Source organism: Lissotriton vulgaris, chromosome 8 (genome assembly GCF_964263255.1).
Source record: "Lissotriton vulgaris chromosome 8, aLisVul1.2, whole genome shotgun sequence".
NCBI classification, from domain to species: Eukaryota; Metazoa; Chordata; class Amphibia; order Caudata; family Salamandridae; genus Lissotriton; species Lissotriton vulgaris.
In genome coordinates, this window is record NC_141696.1 from 1,337,041,643 (window position 1) to 1,337,062,866 (window position 21,224).

Sequence of the window (21,224 nt, forward strand, 5' to 3'; positions counted from 1 at the left end):
TTTTCTTTTGAAGTAAAGTTTTGACAGTTTCTTTCCGTTTTGGCATCCATTTTGAAAGTCTTGTTGATATTTTATGTCATGGAAATGGTAGATGGACTTCATTTCATTCTACTGTGTTTAAAATGGCGGTTCTCTGTAAGTAAAATCTTTCTGTTTCTCTTCAAAGTTTATTTTTCATTTATTTATTAATCGTTTTCACGTTTTTTTTAAAGTTCATCGTTATCTCGGTGAAATATGTCAAGTTTCATAAATATGAGTATTTTTTTTGTTACTCGAGTATTTATTATATTACTCGAGTATTAATTTGAATATCTCTATGATTTTGCGGTATTTCCGTGCAGTTTCTTACTACATTTTAATACACTTCCCCACCCAAAACCCCTAATTTTCCTGCATCCCATCCCAGTATTTATTTCACTATTTTAAAAAAAATATTTATTTATTTAATTTATTAAATAAATAAATTAACTGTTATTAATTAATTTTTTTTTAGAAAATCAGTGCTTTTCCGTGTAGTTTTTCACCACATTTTAATACACTTCCCCACCCAAAACCCCTAATTTCCCTGCTTCCCGTCCCAGTATTTATTTTGCTATTTTTTAATAATTATTTATTTCTTCAATTTATTAAATAAATAAATTAACTGTTAAAAATGTAATTATTTTTTTGAAAATTAGTGCTTTTCCGTGTAGTTTTTCACCATATTTTAAAACACTTCCCCACCCAAAACCCCTAATTTCCCTGCATCCCGTGCCAGATTTAATTTTACAAAAAAAATATATATAATTTAAATGCGTTGTAATGGTATGCGTTTTAATAGATTTCGTTGTTTTGGGACTTTTTCATTAGTAACTCTATATTGCGTTGTAATAGTATTCATTGTAAAATATTGCGTTGTAATATATTTTGCGTTGTAAAAAATGCGTTGTAAAAGCATGCGTTGTAATAACATGCGTTGTATCATCATACATCCGATTAGACACCCTAGAACACAACAATCCCGACCCTCTCAGGAATAACAGTTACTGGACACACCGCTCTCCCCCATACTGGTCCACAATAAGATCTGACAGGGACACAAGAACAGTTTCACATGTTTATTTTAACTATTGTGCTCTAGTATGCAGTGTACGTGCCACAATTATTAAGGAAATTCCTAACACAAATAGGGTCAGCATAGTAAGTAGTCCATAATTCATAAAAGAAGCTGTAGTTATATAAGACAGGGCATCGTAACCCCCCCTCCGTTTCTACAGAAGCTAAGTGATTATATATCAGAAGATCTCAGGGGCTGTTACAATCTCTTCCCTGGAAAGATCCCTCTAAAATTGTGTTGTTACCTATCCTTGCAATACCTATATGACAAATGTACATGTTCCTAAACAACAGCTGCATTTGTGTGTTAGCATATAAACACCAATAGAATAAGTAACCTGTAATTGGCCGCTGCTCTGTGCCATAAAAAGGAAGTGAAGTATTGAGAGCATCAAGCAATAAGGAGCCAGGAAAGAAGAGCAACGCGTGAGTAAACCAAAGCCAAACAACACTCTGTCTACTGATTACAGCAGGTCTTGCAGACAGCACATACGCACTGCCTACGCTCAGCCTAAAAAAAATGACCAAAAGCCCCAAACCACAGGATGGAGATTCAGGCAGTGACAATGAAAACAGACAAGCCACAGTATTAGGTCATGCAAAGGACAATAAAACTGCACATCATCCCTAACCTGTAGTTGTCACAACGCAACCATGCAAGCATGAAAATAGGAAGTGTTCGGTGGGGTTAAAATAAAAAAAGACTGAGGAAATAAGTCACACGTTGACTAGGATTAATAGCTTTACATGGCTGTGCGGCTCATTCATGAAGGAAATTGCATAATCTATTGAAGGAAAAGGACATATTATTTTCCTTTTTGGGCATGAAAAGGCAGAACTGTGCTAATTGTTATTTTGTATTAAAAAGTGTAATGTAAAAAAAGTGTATTCATATGTTGGTTTGTAATTAACGGATGTGTATGGATGTTGATTATGTATTAGAGTTAGTGGATGTTGTATACATTGTAAATTCATGTTTGTCCTCACTATGTCTCTGTATGGGATTATTTTTCAACTGATACCTTAAAAAAGAAAAAAATGATCAATCGTTGAACACTCATATTAAATAGGGTGCTCAGCATAATAAGTGTGGTTGAAGAATCTTTTTTGGTCCTTGCAAATTGTATTGGGAATATATTTAAGGCAGCCCAGCCTTGCTGAAGTTATTTGGGCCCATCCCAGGGGTGGATGTATGACGGTACAACGCATACATCCGTTCCGCGTTCCGTTACAACACAGGTTTTAGAACGCAAGTCGTTACAACGACTTGCGTTGGGGGCGCTGGATAGTGAATAGTTTAATTTACTATTCCAACTCCAGTCCCCGTGGATAGTAGGGAAGGTGTTGGATAGTAAATTAAGCTATTCCCTATCCTAGAGCGCCCCCCCCCCGAGCAAAAGTCGTTGTAACGACTTTCGTTGTTAAATCTGCGTTGTAATGGTACAGCGTTGTAAGGGTTTCGTTGTAAAGGATGCCCCCCCCCCCTGGGTAGAGAACTTACTAAAAGTGGTATTTTCAGAACTGTAAACCAAAACTTGAATCAGTTATATCTTTCCATTTGGTAAATACACTATTAAAATGTAATACGTAATCCCAATGTTATCCTATGGGAGATAAAGACCTTGCAGTAGTGAAAGACGAATTTAAGAGTTATTCACTACAAGGACATGTCAAACTTAAAAGTACAAGTCCTGCTTTTAAAAAAACATTGCACCCTGCCCTCTGGGCCTAACCTAAGTGTGACTTTCATGTATATAAAACCAAGGTTTGGTCTTGGCAAAAAGTTTATTTTGCCAGGTTGAAATGGCAGTTCAAACTACACACACATGGTTTGCAAGGTTTAGACGCCTCCTTAAGTGGGTGACACTTAAACAAGGAGACATTTAGCTGATGGGTGACAGTGAACACAGGCAGAAAGGCACATTTGACTCAGGCAGAAACATTACAACATTTTAATCTGTAAATTTCAAAGCAGTAATATCAAATCTAACATGGCAATAAAATTGTACTTTTACTTTCTAATAAAATAAGTCCATGATTCATTTTTCTAGCTACTCTCAAACTCAAGTTAAGCATTGTAAGGTGTTATTATGAAACCCAGAGTGTTCCTACATAGGAGAGAAAGCCTTGCCACAGTGAAAAACAACTTTTGAGTTTTTTCACTGCCAGAACACGTAAAATATACATCCAATTGTTTGTATACAATGCACCCTGCCCTTTGGGCATATGGGGCCTACTTTAGAGGTGACTTGCAAGGAGCAAGAAGGAAGTTAGGCCAAGTCAAATTCTAAGTTTTAAAACTGCCCACACAGGTTGCAGGGGAAGACTTCAAGACATGCTCTGCTCTGTCATTTTAGTAGTGGCACAATATGTGCTGCAGTCCACTAGTGACATTTATTGTACAGGCCCTTGGGTACACTTTTGTACCACATACTAGGGACTTATGAGAAAGAAACATATGCCTATCAGGAGCATAGCCATTTTCAATTTGTTTTTGAGGTAAGGACACATGCACTGGGGCCTGGTTAGCAGTGTCTCAGTGTGCAGAGTCGATAAACCAGCAGCCCAGGGCAGCAAAAGAGGGGATGACAATATAAAAAGAGGGATTTCTTACATATATGTAAATTGACTTTTTAACCTGTTGTTTCAATTGTCTCCTGGTAAATGCTAGATATGCAGAATTTTCACCCTCAAAATGCAGGTTTCAATTCAATTTCATTGACTGCAGAAGTGAAATTGTGCGATTGCATGCAGTGGAGCATTGTTGACTCCGGTAAAGTTAAAATTAGCAAAAGTCAAGGCATGTATGACCTAGTTATTTCTCTTCATTATTGTTGCAATTCAAAAGAAAATCCTAAGGTAGCCATAAGGTAAGGTATAAGTAGAAGCTTTATTAAGCTTATTTACAGGTGATTCAAATAGTAACAGATAACGCCACCAGGAGCAGCATCCTTGCTACTCAGCCCACACACTCCAGCTGTCTCTCTGTCCACCACACCAGGCACTCCAGCATTCCACAACATCATCCAGCATTCCAACATTCCTCACACATCACATCATACTGACTGAGCAGCAGGGAACAGGTAGCTAAGGGAAAGGATGCAAAGTAACAATAAAAGTCACAACACATCTCCTTTCCTTAAGGATAACATTTAATAATAATAATATTACAACAAAATACAATGGAAATATGCACCATTTGATATAATAAGCACAAAAGAAACATATTCAATTCAAAACAAACTAATTGCGCATTGAGAGGACTCAGGATAGAAGAATAGCAATACAGTCCTAAGACTATAAATACATTGAAATTACACCATTGTAATATTATGCAGGACTGGGAGAATTGAGGATCACGCTGAGGTGTACTTCCCTCACTCACCCCCACTGCCCACAACAGGAAAATGTGCACAACTTAGGGCTAAAGATCCTACATCCAACCCTAGGTTGCACAACCCCATAACGCACACCACATATAGCATACCTGATGGGAACGGAGGTCTTAGGTAAAACAATGTAAGGTTCAGGAATACACACAACTAGCACACCTAACAGGATTGTAAGTATCAGGTTAATCAGCACAGGGTACACAACCCAACAACAGACACAACTGTCACACCTGATGGTGAACGGAGGGCTCAGGTAAAACAGCACAGGGTCCGCGGGCTGAGGCCCTACCATACAGCACTAGGGTTCACAACCCTATAATGCAACACAAGGGTACACGACCCACGACAAAAACTTGCCGACATACTCAAAATGAAAAAAGTAACTCTGCACACCCTATCTCTCCTTGCACACAACAACTGCTCCCCACATCATCCGTAACACAAGGGCATCTAGTGTAAACAGCAAAGAATGGGCGGGCTTCACCCACATTTCATTCCCCCCACATTGAAAACATTGTGCACTAACGCACTGCAGAGCATGACACATACACACCTGAAATGTTGGGATTACACAAGATAGCAGTAAACATAACAACTTAAAAACAAAATCATGTCTGAGCGAACTCTCACAGGAAGTTCAATGTAACCTCACTAGTCCACAAAACTGCAAAACTCGAACCGTTGAAGTCTGAATAACCAAAGTGGTATTACCAGCATCCACAGATAGTTAAATATCTGTTAGTGAAGTATACTAGCGGTAACGTGTTGAGCAAAAATTCAATAACTCCTCAGTATCTGATCTGCTTGATACAACTTTCCAGGCAGCTATATAGCTACGATGTTGCTAGCTTAAGGTGTTCCATTGGCGACGTTGCGTGCACACACTGAGGCAATCTAAAGAAACAACCACCACTAGTTACGGCGCATCACACTAGCAGTCTCCACAAAAAACACTCCACATGGATATGCCCATTGACTCCAGTAAAATTAAAACTTGCAACTTATTTCAAGTGTTTCTGGTGTAAAGAAGAGGAAGCGCTTCCAAGTGTCAAGCAACAAATATTAAAAATCTCACCCTTAACACAGTCAATTGAAAGGGTGTCTGACTCATTGAGTCATGCAACAGCAGATGCAAAATGCTGTGGTTCCGCCGTTGTTTGGTTCCCGTCCACCTGTGCCTCCGTTTCACGTGTGCATATGCATTTTCTCCCAAGCATGTACACACAATACCCTTTGTAATATGGGGACACACCAAGCTTCTTAGTGTTCTCCCGCGACAAACAAAAATGGCAGCACGTGAAACCGGCTCCGGGTGGCTCCAGGCACATACATTCTGCAAAACGATCTCACACGGCTTACGTTCTAGGATACCAGCTGAGATGCCCCCGATATCCACGCTGGGGCTTCACGCAACCCAGTGGACATGGTAAGGAGTTCCTGTAACGCTGATAACCCAGTCTATTGGTCCATTCAGATGCCGCATCTCATAATGACAAATGGCCACGCACCTAAGACCAGACAGTTTCCCCCACGCCATCTCACCAATCTGGGACGGTGGAATCATAGATCAATACATTGCTCATCCCCCCGCCAGTTAATGATATTAGTAATAAAGTTAATGCCTCTGCAAGTCTCTTCTGCCATTAACGGCATGCTGCTAGCATCTTCCACATAAGGAAAACAATCGTCCACACAAGGGCAATGTAGATCTCTGCAGGCTCCAATACCTTGTAAACTTCTTCTGAATTTCACAGCAGTTCTCTTGAGCCTTTTTCTTGTCGTCTTTGGTTCTCATTTCAAAGAAGGTTAAATGCGTCCCATACTAGAGGTTGTCCAGATGGTAAAGGACACCGGTGAGGCTAACCAGGGCGTCTCTTTTCTTCAAACTTCAGGTTTCTTCACTTCGGGTATCTTCAGCAAGTTCAAATACAGGTCATCTTCCACAATACATAGTTTTTTTCTCCAAATCGTCACCATTGTTGCAATCCAAAAGAAAGTCCAAAGGTAGCTATAGGGTAGGTTATAAGTAGAAGGTTTATTAAGCTTATTTATTTGTTATTAAGATAGTAACAGATAGTCCCACCAGGAGCCGCATCCATGCTGCTCAGGCCATACACTCCAACTGTCTCTCTGTCCACCACACCAGGCACTTCAGAATTCCACTACATCATCAAGCATTCCAACATTCCACAAACACCATGTTCATGCTGGCTGAGCAGCAGGGAACAAGTAGCTAAGGGGAAGGATGAAAAGTAACAATACATTTCCCAACAAATCAGCCATAGATATGTGGTTTGATAAATAAAACAATCAGCATCACACCTCATGCAGGTAGTTGTGGTTGCCTCTTTATTCATGATTAACATATTTAAACAATAGACAAAAAAGTAATCAATCAGAATAGATTGCGAGTATGTATATATCTGATCTGAACTTACTGAGTAAATCTCATTGCAGATTAAAGGAATATGCATCACCATGGAATTGCATCTTTAGAATCATAACTATGTAGTGCAGGAGGATGCCCTACACTTTGCCCATTTTTCTGAATATGTGGGCAGAGATGCTGAATTAACCACAGGCAACAGCAATAGGTGCAGCTATTAGTGTATGAGGTTCTGTTGATGGCCAAGTGGGTAAATGTGAGCATGCTGCTGAATTGCAGGACAGGGCTGAGTCCTTGTGTATGTTGATTAGCCTATTCCTGATGACGGGTCATGATTGGCAGGGACTGAAAAGTAGCAGTAGGTCACAAGTCTTTTGGAGGAAAAGATGTCTTTAGCATGCAGGTTGGCCTTCTCGTACACCATCCTTGTATTGATTCAGCTGGGCAGGTCTGATTGACTAGGGCAGTGGAGCACCAGTGTATCACTTGACCGCCATGAGTCCACTTGTTTAGGGGGCAAGATTTAGGCATTGCAATGCTGAATTCTGGTTGTCGTTCTTGAATCCTTTCCAGGAGAATGGAAAGCTTGGTAGAGTGTGAATAACTGAGGTTATGGAGTAGAGGCAAGACAAGTGAAAACCAGCATCATCTGGTATGCTGGAGGAGCGGGGGGCGGGCATCAGGGAGTGAGGGTAAAGAGGTACTAGGGGTCACAAGGGGGAATAAAAAAAAACGTACCTTCAGCCGGCCGTGTAGTGCGTTCCTCTCATCTTCACCTCTTCAGGAAGGCACGGTTCCAAGAACGCCCTGCAGTCAATCCTGAAGCTAATCTCATGCATGAGAGCAGCATCAGGATTGGCCTGAGTGCCCTTGATTTGCGCTCCAAGACAAATTGTGAGTCTGCGCCTGCTCTGTCCAGCCCAGCTGCATTGCTGGGTTATAGAGAGCTTTCACTGTGCACTATAGTTTGGCCAGCCTGAGATGGCTGGCCAAACCATCTTGTGCAGTGACGGGAGTGCACTACCGTTCCCCACACCGATTCACAGAACTAACTTAAGAGAAAATCCTAAACTTACTACCATTTTGGTATTCACAGAAGACACTTACTTATTGATGAGTAAGTGCCTTCTGTGAATACCAAAATGAGTAAGTGCACTCTGTGAATACCAAAATGAGTAAGTGCTTTCCGTAAATACCAATATGGTAGTAAGTTTAGGATTTTGTCTTAAGTTAGTTCTGTGAATCGGGCCCCGCCTGTCACTACCAGTCCCTGCCTAGTAGTGACACAGTTGCTTTATGTCTCCTTTCCTGCCATTTTTCGGGGGGAGGGGGGGGGGGCTTCCCTCCATCATAGTAGAGGACCTACCGCTGGTGAACACCATGAAAGCTCTAGTACGTGGCCTGAGACTTAGCCCATGGGCATGCAGGTACATCATCTTGAACATGATTGTGGTGGTGTGAAAAGTTGGCAGGTCTGATCAGCTGGAAATGGGGTAGCTGGTTCTTTGGGTTTCCTGAATGTGTTCATTTTTGTGGGAAAGTTTGGTGTGCTGTGAATAGCTGAAAGTGCAGAATTGTCATAGATCAAGTGATCGTATTAAATGTAATGGTTTGTGGGCCAAGAGTAGACTGCCTTAGACATGCTAGTTGGTCTTCTTTAACCTGTCCCCGTTGGTGGGCGACTAATTCAACTAAAAACCTATGGTATGATGGTGAAAAAGAAATTCTATGTTTCCTGATCCAAAATGTGAAAGCCCCTTGGCTCAAGAAAAGGTTAAATGGGGTGGCCCCAACTATCCAGAGACTGAAGGGAGCTGACCCAAAGCACCTCTCTGCTTATTATTTTTTGTGTTGATGACATGAGAACTATCTCACAGCCTAGCATATGCATCCAGACTTAAACACTGGAGCTGGCTACATAACAAATACCTAAATCATGCTTGCAATTATTGGTTGTTTTGAAGTACAAAAAAGAGAACAAATGTGCATTTTAGTCACCTTCAAAAGTTATACAACAGCATGCATGAAGTAAAATAGTACACAAAAAACTTACATTTGAGTAGTAGTAAAAGGGAGAACTGCAAATATGTAATCAATTCTTAATAAACTCTGAGTCCATAAATGAGGTGGTGATAGCTTAAATGGTCATGCAGATTGGTTGCCATTCTTTAACCCATTTATTAGGGAAGTAATACTGACGACCCCATTTGTTTGAGCTTCGACATTAGACAATGGCAGCCAACACAATGACGAGGTGGTGGGCGAGTGATGGAGGAGCGCATGGGGGTTAATAATGATAAAAAAAAACACTTACCTTGGGCTGACAGCCGCCTCCTGCGTCGTGCCCTGTCCTTCCTGTTCCCAGCCGGCACCGGGCCAGCATTAGACTCCCCATGCAATGCCTGGGCTGCTCTCATGCCATGAGGGGGCTAAAAAGATGATCCGCTCAGACCAGGGAGTCCGTGTTGTTTCTGCCGCCTGGCTGTTCAATGCAGCCGGGCTGGAGAAACCTCAGAGCGCATGTGTGTTTGGCTGGCCTGAGACATGTGCCAAACACACGTGTGCACTTAGTAGTGCGCATAGCACTCCTCCTTCCCCCTCCCATGCCTGGGCCCACCTCGCCCTGCACAAGCTGGTTCAGACTCGGAAATAAAAAAAAACGATTATAGGTAATCACTTTTTGTTTCCACCTGCTGGCACTGTGCCAGTGGGGTGACGCTCCTCTGCCATTGCGGAGGTGCTGCCCCTGGCATTAGACATGTATTCATTTTTAAAACCTCTCAGAGTCCAGAAAGAAAGAATAACCTCCCTCCTACTCCCACTTGGGTGGCAGGCGTTCTTTCCAGTACATAACGGTCATTCCTCCAATCCAGGGCTACTATTGATCCCTCAACCACATAATCTTTTCCATTCAGCCCCAAAGTCTGCAATAGGTGGTAGCTGAGATTGAGATCAGTAGTAAACCGGAATTGACCTGTGAAAGTGTTGTGATCTAAAGGCTGGAGCTGCCAACTTTAGAACTGGGGAACCAGGTTCCAGTCCCAGCCTCGACTCAACATCCTGTTACCCTGGGCAAAGCATGGACTGCCGAATCTGTGGTGGAGGTACAGTGGCGGTCGGGGAATGCCACACCCGCTGTCCGAACCCAACCACCATATGGTGGTCAGACCATTTTGGCACCAACGCAAATGCCAGGGAACCGTGTTCCCTGGAGGTGGTGCGGCGGTCTGGGGCAGCAGGTGCTGCTGTGGCACAGGCAAGCATATTTCTAGTTTCCCCACCACCAGCCTTTTCATGGCAGTGAGCCCATCCTGAAAAGACTGGTGATAATGAAAAGGCTGGCCGTGGGGAAACAAAGGGGCCCTACAGGGCCCCCTCTTACCCCTGAACACTGGGATGCATGCAGGTGGGCACATGGTGTGCCCCCCTTGTGCATGCACGCCCAGTTTCTGCACAGTATGGACTAAACATGCTGAGCAGGAACTTCCTTTGGCGTTCTCATTGTGGTGCCTTTTTCAAAGGCACCGCTGTGGGACGCCAAAGGACCACACACCAAACCAGGGGAAAACTCCTAATCTGATGGGCAGGCAGCGGTCGACTTTGGCATTGCGAAGTGGGGGGGGGGGGGAGGGTGCAGCCCCACACCACCAAAGTCATAATCTGCACCTCAATCTCCCTGTTCCTAAGAAAGTCTGTGTTAGTAATCTGGTTCTTATGTAAAAGGCTCTAAAGACCCAGGGTCGGGTGTGCGCTATTAGAAATGTGAATGTGAAAAAGTGAATTTCGAATGGACAATGTGAGGGTAGTCTGAGGGTTCGATACTTCGACCTGAGATACAATGGACAAATATTTGCAAGCATTTGCAGAAACTGTGTTAATCTTTACGAATTATGTCTGTGACCTGCTGTTCCTCTGAAATATCTAACAATAGTGATTGCAGCATGCCAGTTTTTCAGATTAATGGGTACTACTTGGCTATTTGACTTCTTGCCGGGAAGGCCTGGGAATTCTCTTCTAAGACATCAATCATGGGCATTCGCCAAAAGATCGCATTGCTTTTCAGAAACATTTTCAAAAGTCCATGTTAGGTCAAAGTGGTGCATACATTCAAATACAGCAAAATAGAAGGTTCCATGTTTTAAGTTATGTGCCAACCAAATTGAAAATCAAGGGAGCATGCATGCCGACATAAAAAGGTTTAGGCAGTAAACTCAGCGGTTTTTGAAGCTAAAAACTGTAATCTTACATTTTTCGGTCTTAAAACGTCTTGTATTCCAATTCAATTTAAAGGGGAAATTCAGTTCACTACATTTTTTCTCAAAATCTCTTCCTTTAGTTTTTCCAAATGTTCGCACGTATGAAGGGGGATACAATAGCATCGGTGGCCTATTTACATAATGATGTGCTTAGTGACTAGAATCAATCATTAAATACATGGACGGCTTGTATTTTTCCACAACAGGTAAAAGATATGCAGACAGATAGTAAGGTATCTACAAGTTACCTAATTCCTGAGAGTAAACTCAGCTCATAATGCCAGCTAGCATGAGATATGTGCTGTCAATTCTAGATGGTCTGCCCACATTCCTGCCATCCAGGAACTGGAGTTAATGCTTCCTTACTGTATAACTGACCTATGTATTTGTAAATGTATTTGAGCTTGTAAAGCGCACTGCTACCCGTAGGTTTCCTGGCGCTGTATAACGCTGGGGAACCCGTCCTGGCTTTCCCTGTGAGATGGTCCCTATTGGGCAGCCCCAAGGTGAAGCCAGGCATCCCCGGCGTTGTTGGGGCCGTTTGTGGAGAATTAAGCAAGCTATTGCCCAGAGTTGCTGAGTGGAACCCAGGGTTAGAGTGACACCGAGGTGAGATGTATCGAGCCCGCTGACATTGGCCCAACACCCTGCCGCGACGGGAATTGAACCCTGGTCCCGGGCCGACATCTGCTTCTGGGTCTGCCGCCTCTAACCAGTGAGCCACACTACTCCACTCCCTATGATAAGCAAATAATTAATCCAGTTTCAGATGTGCATACCATGCATTCAGCTCACCTCTTACATTAATAATCAAAACCAAGCAATAATTTCAATTTATAAATAAATGTGCATGCATCGCGTGCTGCCTGCTGTATGTTCTTCATTGTAGCCATCAAGGTAATGATGCCAGTCTAGAGATAAGAAAGCAACATTCAATGGTGTTGCTCTTGTTCATCGCCTCTGGCCTTAGTTCCAGCGCCGGGGTCCCCAACCTTTTCAGTAGTAAGAGCTCAATATATTCAAGAAAAATCATTCCGAACTACTTATAATATTAGATTATATTAGTGGTCACCCTATGCAAGATTACCAGCCGTGATTGCCTCAGGGCAGGACACCAGCAATAATGTGAAAAGAGCTTGGTCAATTTGGAATGCCTCTACAAGGGTAACACATAACAGCCACAGCTACAATGCTCCTGTAATAACACCAAGGTAATGATATTAGTAATAAATCTCCCAATGCAGCATGGTTATCATTTATCAGTTTTAAGTATTTTTTGAAAATTGTGGGCTTGAAAATACACACATTTTAATCTTGAATACTCACTTTTCAGTTTTGGTATATGCATATTAATTCAACCAAGCAAAAGCTTCTAATTTCATAGGCTGAAACGCACACAGGAGAGCTACTCATGCGCAGCTGGAGAGATACCAGTAGCTTTTGAGCTACTCATTGGAGAAGCCAGTTCTAGCTTCATCTGCATCTCAGATGGCTGTCAAAGCCCCTACTTGTATTCCTTGGGCATAAAACTCTCCTTAATGATATTTTACTTGCCCATTTTCATTCTACAGGAGCCAAGTTCGGTAAAAATGGATCATCTCCCCGTGTTTTGTGCGTCCTTCAAGAATTATCATTGTCCGAGGTCTTTCCCAGTAGGGTGACTTCCACTTCTCTTTATGGTTCCCATGACCACGAGGCTGTTTCAGTCTGTATCATTGCTCAATATAGTCATTGCAATCACTGAGTCTTAGAATTTTCATCAACCATTTAGAAGTATCATACCCAACCAAGCTGGATAGAATTATATTCTACGTCAGATAGTGGGTGACCTAGAAGCTTAAGAGGCATCTATTTTGGGATTTTGAAAGAGCAGAAGCACTGCTTACTACATTTTCAGAGAGCCACGGAGGACAACCTGATGCTTGCATTAAATGTCATGTTGCACTAGGATGTAGGTGGGCTAAACTTGTCCTGATAACGACACTGACGAGAAGAGGGAGAAGAGCATTGGCTGGGCCACTTTTCTTTTTCTGGGCAAATCCACATTTATTATTGAGCTTTGCCGGACTGGTTCAGGCAATACACTGGAGATCGTCTGAAAGATCCCAAACAGAATGCACCCCATGAACAGATTGGAAAGAATATCCAAGATTTATTTTTGAGCTGAGAGTTCATGGGTAAGTAGACATAATATCGAGTTTTTTATTTTGACTAGACATTATATCGAGTTTTTAATTTCGACTAGACATAATATCGACAAGACATAATTTAGACTACAAAAATATTGACTAGAAAAATGTAATATCGAGTAGAATAGCAATAACATCGAATCAAAAATATAGAATGGACATAATATCGACTAGACAGAATATAGACAACAAAAAACTTCGAATTTAAGGTAAGTTAATATTAATTTTTAATTTTTGTGTAATATAATTCTGTAGCGGGTTGTGGGTTTGTAGGGGAATAGGGTGGGAAGTAATTTAATTATATTTTTTAAATATGTTAATTAAATCATTGTTTTTTATTTCAAATTAATTGTTAACTATTTATTTATTGGTAATTAATTAAAATATAATTGATGATTCATTTTAATTGATTATTTGATAAATATATTATTTTTAGTAATTTATTTTCTGTAGCGGGTTGTGAGTTTATAGGAGAATAGGGTGGGAAGTAATTTAAATATAATTAATTAAATATGTTACTTAATTAATGGGTATTTATTTAGAATTAATTGTTAATTAATTATTAAATGGTAATTAATTAAAATATAATTGGTAATTCATTTTAATTGATTAAGTGATATATATTATATTTTTTGTAATTTATTTTCTGTTGCGGGTTTTGGTGTTATATTGGAATAGGGTGGGAAGTAATTTAATTATAATTAATAAAATATGCTATTTAAATAATTGTTATTTATTTAGAATTATTTGTTAATTAATTATTAATTGGTAAGTAATTAAAATATAATTGGTAAATAATTTTTATTGATTAATTGATAATTTAGTGGGTTGTGCGTTTATAGGGGAATAGGGTGGGAAGTAATTTAAATATAATTAAATAAATATGTAAATTAATTAAAAGTTATTTATTTAGAAATAATTGTTCAATAATTAATAATTGGTCATTAATTACAATATAATAGGTAAATACTTTTAAATGATTAATTGATAAATATGTTAATTTGATTAATTTAATTTTGTAGTGGGTTGTGTGTTTATAGAGGAATAGTTTTGGAATTAATTTAATTGTAAGTAATTACATTGTTTTAAAAAATATATTGAGTTCATTTTGTAAAATAATTTTAAAATTTAAATTAATTGATTGTTAATAGGTAAATTATTAGTATTAGTAGGTAATTTATATTATTAAATAATTTGTATTTTACAATTTAATAGATTAAATATTATAATGTACACAATTCTAAAATATTTAAAATATTTTGTAATAGATTTTACTATTTATGTTATTTATATTTAAATAAGAAATATTTACTTTCCCTACTGTTGCACTCACTGGAGTCGGAATAGTAAACTTAACCCCCTTCGCTATCCAACGCTTTCCCTATTGTTACACTCTCTGGAGTTGGAATAGTAATTTTTACCCCTACGCTATCCAACGCTTACCCTATTGTTACACTCTCTGGAGTTCGAATAGTAAATTTTACCCCTACGCTATCCAACGCTTACTCTACTGTTACACTCACTGGAGTTGGAATAGTAATTTAAACCCCTACGTTATCCAACGCTTTCCCTACTGTTGCACTCACTGGAGTTGGAATAGTAATTTTAACCCCTACGCTATCCAACGCTTTCCCTACTGTTACACTCTCTGGAGTTGGAATAGTAATTTTAACCTGTACGCTATCCAACACTTTCCCTACTGTTGCACTCACTGGAGTTGGAATAGTAATTTTAACCCCTACGCTATCCAACGCTTTCCCTACTGTTACACTCTTTCTGGAGTAGGAATAGTAATTTAAACTCCTACGCTATCCAACGCTTTCCCTACTGTTACACTCTCTGGAGTTGCAATAGTAAATTTTACCCCTACGCTATCCAACGCTTACCCTACTGTTACACTCTCTGGAGTTGGAATAGTAAATTTTACCCCTACGCTATCCAACGCTTACCCTACTGTTACACTCATTAGAGTTGGAATAGTAATTTTTACCCTTACGCTATCCAACACTTTCCCTACTGTTGCACTCGCAGGAGTCGTTAGAGTACATTCAACCCTCTCGCTATCCTACGGTAAAAATATTGTATATGTTTTGTTAATAATATGTAGATATATATATAAGTATTAATAATTATTTTTTTTAAGTTACATTAATTATTTCTTAATTTTTTGTTTAGTTAAGTATTTTAAATATGTATATAATAATTTAATTTACTGTTATATTAATTGTAAGTTACTTTTAACATACTTTAAAAATTCGATATTTTGACATTCTATATTTTTTACACTCGATATTTTGGAGTCAATATTTTTGTACTTACTTGTTTGAAGATAGGAAGTCGATATTCTGTCAGTCGATATTTTATCCTCGATATTTTGGCATCTCGATATTTTGTCTGTCGATGTTCTGTCAGTGATCCCAGTGCATGAATTTATATCAATGGAGAATTTATGCAGGAAGTACTAGGAGACAATACATATGATTTTTTTTTTTGCCTGTAACGTTTACTTTTCTGTTATAGGTACTAAATAAAAATAAAGGTTTATGTGTATAACTCACCCTTCAGCTTAATATTCAATAATAAAATATGGCAGCCTGTAATTCCTATAATAAAGCCTTTCTCTAATTTCCATACAATAGGCATATTGTGACATCTCTAGTCATCCGTAATAAAGAAATTGTGTAGCTTCTTAATTGTAGTAACCTATTAAAGTTGAGTTTTTTTACCTCATAATGCCTGCTGCCAGAGCCTGCAGCCAAGGTGAAAAGGAGGGCACAGAGCATAACTACAGCTGCAGTTTAAACTGTGAAAATGAAATCTGGCCTTAACTTCTTCTGCTCTCTTTGTCTAGAAAAAATAGATATTGATGGCAACATATTTGTTTTCCCCATGCTTTAGTTAATTATAGGAAAGACAGAATTCATCTGCATGTTTCCACAAATTCTGAGCTACAGTATTATTTAATAAATCTGACTTGTATTCATCTGATGCTAGCATCTTTGTAAAAGTAATATTTGGTGTGCTTAATTTTGTCCTACAGAGTCTACTTATATTCTTCATGTCTACAAGCATCCTATCATGTGAAAGAGCAACACAATATACCAAGGATTTAAGCAGTTTGTAATAAGAGTGATGGTGTGACCATCTAAGTGAATACTTGATTAGACCATGGTTAATAAAGAATCATATGTATTATGCTGGTCTTTTATTCAATACCACACCTTTGGTGGGAGGCAAATGCCATTTGTTTTCACTACCTGTAATGTACTGTCACCTATGTTGTTGGCAGCTTTGAAATGTGGTGATTATTTACAGGCCAAAACTGAGTATTACAGACATTTCCCCGGGATGTTTACCCTTTTCGTTAGTCTTCATATCCTCTTCACTGGAGATAATCACTGGGCTCCTCCATGAGCCTGTTGTGAATGTATCTAGGACCCTAATTAAATATTCCTGATTCATGCCCTTATGCGGTTATGATAAATCATGTCCTAATGAAGGCATACGAATCTTACCCATATTCAGCCATAGCCCACGCAGCCCAAATACGGCAAGGCTACTTCCTTAGATTCCTAGAGAGCACAACAAGTTCTTTCGACACACCAAACCTTCAGTAACCTGGGAATTCCCCATGTCTTTGTTTTGATTTGTCATTGAACTCCTCCGAGCACTAAAGGAACAGTCAGTTCTTAGTGACATCTTTTATTGACGTCTTATGTCCAACCTTACTTCAAACACGGCACCTTCCCGTATAAATATACCAACACTTGCCTTAAGCAAACCCACGGTGGTGTGGAGCAGAGCGGCTATCTACTTATCCGGAGCCCAGCTGATGCGAGAGCCGAAGGAAGCCGCCCCTCCCCTTTGACACACTGGAGAAGCTGCCTTTTCTCACGCCGTGAAATCCAGCTCTGGTGTTTCCAGTCATCCTTGCGGATTACTGGGAGATCGAGTCCTGAGAAACGAGATACAAGACCTCCTTCGTTCTATAACCAAGGTAAGAGGCTGACTCAAACCATAGAGAGAATTCTTGATTCAGATTCTTGGCAAAAAACCCAACTTAACTTAAAACTGCAACTTACTTACTCCTTCCCACATATTAGGCTTAGGTCAGGTACACCGGGGTAGACGTATCTTAGAAGCACCACTTGAGTTCGTTAGTAAATATTTTTATGTATGTAAATATTTTATTCGTTTTAAAGTATCATATGGCTAAGAAACCATATCAATGCTTTTACAGTATTATTTTATAATACTCCTTTTACTGTACGCACTTTACTTCATTTGAATAAAATTGAGAGACTTTTGACAGCACTCCTGTGAGTTAGTAATTATAACAAAGAGGGCGTAAGTTATGCACCCTCAGTAAATCAGACTCACGAAGGTTCACGATATAGTCCACTTATTTTTAGTTTTCTTCAATCTTTATTCTTTTCATTCCAAAAAACAGATATTCCCAGCAGATATTAGCAATCACCAACACGTGTTTCGTCCTACACAAGGACTTTTTCAAGGCTGGAAAAGATTTCAAACAATACAATATAATTGCAAATCTAGAAAATATATATATACAATTACATAACAAATTTAAAAACATATATACAATATGCAATGCAAGAGGTATACACCACATTAACAATATAAAACAAAAGAATTCCCAGTACCAAAAAAAAGGGATATCTTTTGCAATGAAAGGAATCCCTGTGGGTCTGAGCACACAATCTATGATCCATACACACATTTAAAATATATATAGATGCACCCACCATAAACAGAACGAACTGAGATGTATGTTGGGCATCATATATAAGCAGAAATGGGCCGGAATTGTAGCAAAGAAGTTTAGTATCTGAGGAGATAAAGCACAACGGGAAATCCAAGTTAGGAAACTCAACTCACTGTTGCATGTGTCCAAAGAACAACAAGAATCCTGAGTAGTCTACATTGCAATGAGGCAGCAGTCAAAAGTATACATTCAGGGTAGCATGATAACTAGATACGGGCTGTGTCTACAACATCAAAGTCAAAGAAACATACATCGTCAAGATGAGATGAGTAAGTCTGTGCTGAATCAGACTAACATAAGTCCTGAGTAGCCTGAATATCAGCGAGTCTGTAACCAAAAAAGTGAGTATAGCATGATAACTAGATAAAAACTACATCTGAACGGCCAGGAATAGGTGGAGAATATACCATAACATCGTGCCTGGGTAGCTATGTTTGGCCTATATGCGGCTGGCATAAGGACCGTGAAGGGGGCTAAGTGGAAACACCATCGCGTGTATTGCTAACACTGGGCATATCTGACAGATATGCTGCACCCAAATATCGAATGATAAAGTTGTCAAGTAACTCACCCAATGTAATGATAACACGTGAGAAGTCAAAGTAAAGTTGTACAAATAAGAAAATCTTCCGGTCCAGGGTAACAATCTCAACGGTCAAATACGACCCCGCTCGTGCGCTAATAACGGAAGGGAGAGTGAAAAAATGGAAATGTCATACAATATACTGAAGTCATGACGTGCGCCTGTATACTGGTGCATCGTATAAGCGGGTAGTAAAGCTGGTTTACTAAAAAACATAGTTTAGTAGAGAATATGCCTAAGTTACTAAAAGGCATATTGGTAAGTCCCTCTAAAAGACAAAGCGAGAGTATTTAATATTTAAGCATAATATAATTGCAAAAAGTAAACGGTCAATGAGAATGAATAGAGAATTCGTTATTCAAAGACTGTCTAGATTGATAACGTGGATAAAGACATATAAGTCCTGATATGTTAACACACAAAAATTCGCGGTATCGACCTATGTATAATGGAAATAACCATAATTTACATTTAGAGAAGGACTCACCTAGCTACACAGTTATGTCTTTAGTAGAAGCGAATAGGTAAATGTCATGTTCTAATCAGCGAACACTCGAGAACAGACCGGTGTCTTGGCAAAAGTATCGTTGACAACCATGATAAGTTGATGAACTAAAAAAACAACAGAACAAATGGGGCAGCAGTTAGATAACCAAACTATTCGGTATTGACCTGCCAGTGATGTGCTAGCCACTAGTATGCACTTCCCATAAATCCAGCAATTACATGTCCTCACCCGTACGATTCCAGTAACGCGAAACGATGTAGCTCTACAAGCGGCATTTTATGCACTCGCCGCTAAAGTGAAACCGCCGCCACACACGTGGACCGGTGGGAGGTGGGAGTCAAAAAAGGACTAACTTTAGCCAGGCAGACTACCTAAATGGAAATGGCATCCATGTTTGAATGTCAAAACAGGGAAGTAATACACGTAAACCTCGCCAGGAAAAGTAGAAGTTCGGCAATAAGTAGAGTTATTGGACACATGCATCAGCTATGCTAAGCCTCCAATGGATTTGTATGTTTTAAGACGTTGGGCAAAGTAGTATAGGGAGAAATTTAAATCCTAATAGGCAAATACAGTTCGCTCCCAAGGGAGAGGCAGAATAAAACTTAGTAGGTGTACAACATCAAGAAAAGGAAATAGCAGGCTGTTATTATTAATACAATTCAAAGTTATTCAGATGTATAACGCAACACAATGAGATAAGAGTATACACAGAGAATTGCACCGTTATTAGGTCGTAACAAGGATTTGTTAACATCTGTATGTAGTATAGGATAGTCGACAGTATTAAGTGATCTAATCTTTGAGAAATACGTGAAGCTCACGGTCAGTGTTGAGTTCCATATCGACCGCTCGTAATTTAATGAGCCATTGAGATTCACATTTTCTCAAGGCACTGGTTCTGTCCCCTCCTCTCGGATTGGCTTTTACCTCCATAATGCCATGAAATTTAATCGCAATTATTTCAGATCCAGCATGAGCCGTATTGTAGTGTACTGCCAAAGGATAACTTCTGTTATAATTACGAATGGCTCGTATGTGTTCTTGAATTCTCTCTTTGAGGGGTCTTGTGGAACTCCCAACATAGATTAAGCCACACTGACATACTATACAATATACAGTGAATTTGGTGTTGCAATTTATAAATTGATTAATCTGATAATTTAGTGGGGAATTGTACTTGAAGCTTTTCTTTTTATCCTCAGCAAATTGACACACACAGCATTGGGTGCATTTGTAGAAACCTTTAGGTTTATTGGGAAACCATATATTAGTATTCCCTGTGGGTGTTATTTCCTTGATTATGGAGGGACTGATTTGGTTCCTAAGAGTTTGTCCTCGTCTATACACAATTCTAGGTTTGTTAGTGAGATAGGATTCCAAATCTGGATCCATTCTGAGAATACTCCAATGTTTGTTAATCTTCTTGTACACCTGGTTGCTGTGAGAGTTGAACTGAGTAATGAAGGCTACTTTTTCTGGAGTTAGATTCTTTTTCCTTTTCTTTGGTTTCCGTTTCAGGGTTTCAGATCTAGTCACTTTGTTGATACGTTCATGAGCTTTGTTTAGTATTGCCCTGTCATATCCTCTCACTACAAAACGTTCTTTTAGGTTACTTATCTCATGTTGAAAATCAGTTTCACGGCTACAGTTGTGCCGCAATCTGGTCATTTCACCAAATGGAATTGCCATGATTTGGGACAGTGGATGAGCACTACTGGCATGCAACACTGCATTGCAAGCAGTGCTTTTCCGATATAGTTAACTTTCCAATTTGTCATTATTCACAAATAGAGTGATATCCAAGAAATCTACACTGCTCTTGCTGTGGTTAGAAGTGAAGCTTAAGTTGTATATGTTGTCATTGATATACATGACAAACTGATTGAGCGATATTTCATCCCCTCCCCATATTAGAAAGATATCGTCAATAAATCGACACCAAAAAATGATGTGATTCGACAATTGAGGGGGACCATTCTTCCAGATATGGAATTCTTCAAAAAATCCCATATAGGAGAGGAGGAGC